Raw genomic sequence first — 5,175 nt, 5'->3', positions numbered from 1 at the left:
AAAGCACAGGGTGCAAAGGCCATGGGCTTCTGCCCTGGGTGACACAGGGGACCCCATGGGAAGGGCTGAGCAGGAGGGAGGTGAGGGGACAGGACTGCCGGCTGCTGTGCATGGACGGGCCTGCAGGGAGCAGCAGCGGGACCCAAGACTCAGAGCCCAGGGGCCTGCCTTCCTCAAGAGGGTGGTCTGGGGGAGGCACCTGGCTGGGGCAGGGAAGTGAGGGCAAGTGGGGAGCTTCTGAGCAGGCTCCCACAGGAGAGCCCGGTGCTCCCTGCTGGCGAGGAATAAGGTACGTGCATTTCTGCTCCATGTGTCATGGCTGATTTCCACGGTGGGATCCAAGGGGAAGAGACCCCCAGGGGACATTTGCAGAGGAGGCTCTCGGGTCCCCACTGATGGCGGTGGTTTCCAGGTCGGCCCTGGGCAGGCAGCCTCTCCACGTGGAATCCTCCTTCTCCTTCCAGGTGGTCCCTGCTGCCCAGCCCCTGCTGGCCTCTCTGCGCACAGCAGGTCAGGATGGGGAGGTGCCTGGTGCCCCGACTGCCCGCCCTCCCTGTGTGCCTCTCCATGGTCCTGCTGCTCAGCCCCTGCTCAGGTAGGACCGGCTGTGCGTCTGCGTGTGTGCATCCTTTCCCTTCGGGCCCAGCCAGAACCCGGGACTCCGCCCACCCCTGCAAGTCCTCTCCACACCGCACCTGTGTGAGGACTGAGTTCCCATCTAGGTGTCTGTCACCTCACCCTCCCTGCCTGGGTCACCCCCTGGCCCTCAGCCCTGCTCACTCTGACGGAGCCCCCCCTTTCTGATGACCAGCTGAGTTTGCTGTGGTCGGACCCCCCGAGCCCATCCTGGCCATGGTGGGTGAAGACGCAGACCTGCCCTGTCACCTGTCCCCGAAGATGAGCGCTGAGACCCTGCAGCTGATGTGGGTGGCGACCCAGGCCCAGGCAGGTAGTGCACAGGTACGCACACGGGCAGGAGGACACGCCGGCAGAGGAGTTTCGAGGGAAGAACTTCGATTTATAAGAGAGGACGTCACTGCGGGAAAGGCCGCTCTGCGGATTCACAATGTCAGCGTCTCTGACAACGGAACCTACCTGTGTTATTTCCGAGATGTAGACTTCTCTGCAAAAGCCCAGGTGGAGCTGCAGGTGGCAGGTGAGCCTCAGGCTTGTTCCAGGCTCCTTTCCCTGGGGCGGGGGGCAGAGGCTGCAGACCCACCCCAGAGCACGTGGGCTGCTCACCAGCATCCGCCCCCCCACCTTCATCTCTGTTCCTCTGAGGCCCGTGACACACCAGGGGTCCTCCGGGGTGACTTCCTCCTGCACCCAGGACAGAGTCCTCCACGCCGCCCACCAGTCTCAGAGGGGAGTGGAGGTGGGGGATGGGAAGGAGGAGGACACCTCCCCGCAGTGGGTGGCACGTGGGTGTTGGGTTCAGCATGTTCCAGACCAGGGCCGTGGGGCCCCAGGGGCCCTCTGTGGTGGGTCCAGGAGGCTGAGCTGCAGGGACAGCTGCTGTGGGGCTCACGTCCTCTGCCAAACCCCCGGGAACACAGCTGCAGGTGAACAGGTGTGCCCGTCCTCGGTGCAGTGAGGGAGGGACGCTCCCCTGGGGGACAGGGGACACCGGGGTGTCTCAGAGAGGGGGCGTCAGGGAGGACGTGGTGCGGTTCGGGGGGATGTGGAAGCAGCGCTGGGCTCTGGGTGGGACGCAGTCAGGATGGTGCGGGGTGTCACTGGTCAGTCACAGCCGGCACAGGGAGGTGGGTCCCTGCACACGGTTCCTGTTTCCTCTGTGCTGTCACCCCACCCTTGAGTGGCCTTGACGTGGCCCTGACCCACCCCAGTGAGGAGGTACCTTGTCTCAGGTGCTGCCCCTTGAACGTGCCCGTGTCTGGGCGTCAGGGCTGCAGTTCAAGTTCTGTGGACACAGCCCTGCCCTGTGGCTTCCAGTGCGTGGGGGCTGGTGGAGCAGGGACGGTGCGGCCCCCTGGCCTTGTCCCCGCACGGCCCCTCCTCAGCCTGCTGTCCCTTCCTGGAGACCCCACCTCCCCCGACGGAGCCCTCCCTGCAGGACTCTGTGTGTTCAGGTCCTCAGAGGGCTTCCTCCCCCTCTTTGTGGTCAGGGGTGTGGGGACAGGTGGCAGTAGCTCCCCTCTTCCTGGCCCCGGGTCCGCTGTCTCCATGGGAAAGTCCTCCCCTCTGCACAGCCTCGCTGTGGACACTTCCAGGGGGAGACCCTGGAGGGAGAGCCGAGCAGCCTGGCAGTGAGGGCAGCAGCAGCCTCCGGAGGGTCCATGCATATGAGTCACTGCTCGGGCGGCCGCAGGACACCATGTGTCTCCTCCTGCTCACAGGAGGGTACGGCCCCCACAGGACAGGCAGCATTGACCGAGCAGGGGTGTGCGACCCACTTAGGCTAAGGGGCACCACCTGCATGCTTGCCCAGGGAGGGGTGAGGGGCTCTGCCAGGGACCAGCCTGTCTGGGGCAGGGGGGAGGGGAGGCTGCGGCAGTCTCTAAGGGGCCTTGGGGGAAGCAGCCTCTGCTCTGGCCCAGAGCCCCCTGGATCCAGCACGAGGGTCCAGCCAGGGTCAGGCAGTGGCCCCATCGGGGATCAGTCTCTGCTGCACAGCACACGCTGGGAGCAGCTCCTGGTGAGTCCCTGCTGGGCTCGTCAGTGTGAGCGCCCCTCCCTGCTGTGGAGACCCCCACCAGTACAGAGGGCTCCCCACAATTCAGCTCACTTCTCCTCCCCAGCGCTGGGCTCTGATCCCCACATTGACATGAAGGGCTACGAGGCTGGAGGGATCCGTCTGGAGTGCACGTCTGCCGGCTGGTACCCGCAGCCCCCAGATCCAGTGGAGAGACGCCAGGGGCCAGAGCTTGCCCTCGCAGACAGCATCTGCAGCTGCAGACCCCCAGGGCCTTTATGCAGCCTCAGCCTCTGTGATCCTGGAAGGCGGCTCTGGGGAGGGGGGTCTCCTGTGTCATCAGAAACCCCGCTGCTGGGCCAGGAGAGGTCAGCCAGGCTTTCCATAGCAGGTGAGTGCCCTGCGCCCCTGCCCAGGCCTCTGAGGTGCCCCCTGGGGGAAGGCTGCTGACGTGGGGCCTCTTGCCGGGAAGCGGTTTATGCACAGACACCTTCTGAGCTCTTCCTGCCACACACGGAGCCAGGCAGTGGGACGTGGGGGCAGATGGCAAACTTCAGCAAACACACCAGGAGGGGAAATAGGTACACCCCAAATCTCAGTGAAATTGGTAATCTCCTTACAACATAAAGGAACATGGTGGATAAAAGAGCAAAACGGGAATCATCAGTTTCTGGGAAGGTAAAACTCCCAGGAAGATGCCAAATCTGATGGAACAGGGAACTATTTCCCCCTGTGAATTTGGCAGCAGCAGGACAAACGAGGGGGTGGGCGCCCTCTGGTGGCGGGCTGTGGGGAGACAGCCCCGTAGCCGTCTGTGCTCCCGGTGTTGGATGGTGTTGCTGGGGGTCGGCCCCCGTGCTGTGGGGGCGCAGGGCCGTCTGCACCCGAACTGCTCACTGACTGATGCCAAAACCCACTTCTGGGGACCACCCCACGGGCCAGCCTGCAGCGGTGGGATGTGACCCCTGTGACCCGGTATTTTTAAACCAGTGATCCCCGGGACAAAGGGCAGAGCCTGGGGGTGCCCACCAGAGGGGACCCTGTGTGCCTTGGGGGTGCCCTGGGGAAGAGACTCGGGCCTGCGGGCTGTGCTGGAGCGGGCTGGTCGCCGAGACACAGGGCGAGACCTACGGCATACACAGCAGCTGCGTAGGGGCCTGATTTCACTGTAAACAAGATGAAATAAAATACTTATTTTTGATAACTGAATGAAACCTGCGTGGCACTCACCCCTGCGTCAGGCTCTGCATAAGCACTAACTGAATGCTCTCACTGATCAGGACGCAGCAACAGACGGTTACGTCATTAGTTCAAGGTCACAGCGCTGGTCGGGCAGGAGACCCGGGACTGGAACCCAGGCCCCCAGCCCCAGAGTCTGTTCTTCATCACCAGACTCCGCTGACTGAGGGGGGGCTGGTAGTCAGTGGGGAGCTGGGTGCAGAGGGGACGTCAGTGACACTGTGTGTGCGTCCTCGTGCTCCCTCTCATCCCATGGGGGGGAGACGTTTCAGGAAAACCGTCCTGACTGTGTGGCAGTGAGAGTCTGGGTGCTCTGGGGACAGACAGATCCCTTCAGGGGCTGACGCTACCCCTTCGCAGGTGCCTTCTTCAGGGACACACAGCCTTGGAAGGTGGCCTTCATCGTGACCCTGTTGCTGCTGCTCCTTGCGGGGCTCCTGTTCAGTGTGTGGCACTTGCTGTGGCGACGGCGGAAGAGGATCCGGGCCCGGTGCAGGAAGAAGGAGAGAGCTCAAGCTGAGAAAAAAGCGGCTCTGAGAAATGGCGGCCCTCTGTGCGATGCGGCTGCGGGAGAGTCTGGAGAATGTTACCAACGAGCTGGTGTGGAAGGTGTCTTAGGTCGTGAGGACGCAGAGCCCCGAACTAGAGTCAGCTCTTCCGGCAACGACTGGGACTTAGCAGCATCCTGGGTGCTGACCTTCCCCAGGTCCCTTCCCGTGGGCGCCTTCACAGGTCCCAGGTGGGACGGAGCCCCTTCCGTGTCCAAGGAGCTTCTTCGGGAAGCTTCCGACGGGGAGGACCATGCAAGGTGGGGTACCCTCTGCCTGCATCCCATGTGCCCTATAGGCTGCCCCTGAGGGGACTCCGGGCGCCCTGAGCTGCTCAGCAGGGACCCACTGGCTGTGCTCGGTGGGCCCACGAGCCGTGGTCTCCTCCAGAAACACAGGCCAGGAGGGCGGGCTGGACACGTGTGTGACCCCAGCAGCTCCCTCCTTGGTTTCCCAGGCACTGCGATGTCCCCTGGCTTCCACTTGGGAGCGCCATAGCTGGGTGACACTTAAGTCAGTCTATGACAGACAAACCAGTGGTCACTCAGCTGTCACTAGGTTAGCTGGGGCGGACATGGGGACAGTCACATGCCAGCTATGGAGGCCTTTGTACTGTTCTTTAGACACTTTAGCATATGTGCTTTTCCAGTTTTATTTATGTGTTAAAATTTCTCTTCCATAGTGTGTTCACATGTTTGTAGAAATTTTTTTACCCAGTAAAATTTATATTCTAAA

General features: G+C 62.5%; 1 long non-coding RNA gene across 1 annotated transcript; it reads left to right on the top strand.

Annotated features, from left to right (window-relative positions):
• The first annotated feature begins 2,964 nt into the window (after window positions 1-2,964).
• On the top strand, window positions 2,965-5,175 carry LOC123814648. Its single transcript, XR_006784972.1, has 2 exons — window positions 2,965-3,044; window positions 4,253-5,175. It is a non-coding gene; the product is annotated as an uncharacterized LOC123814648 (long non-coding RNA).

This window comes from Phyllostomus hastatus, unplaced genomic scaffold, assembly GCF_019186645.2.
Source record: "Phyllostomus hastatus isolate PE091 unplaced genomic scaffold, TTU_PhHast_1.1 phas_contig_1680, whole genome shotgun sequence".
Lineage (NCBI taxonomy): Eukaryota > Metazoa > Chordata > Mammalia > Chiroptera > Phyllostomidae > Phyllostomus > Phyllostomus hastatus.
Note: the sequence above shows the minus strand (reverse complement) of the source record. Positions and strands in the feature narration are given on the sequence as shown.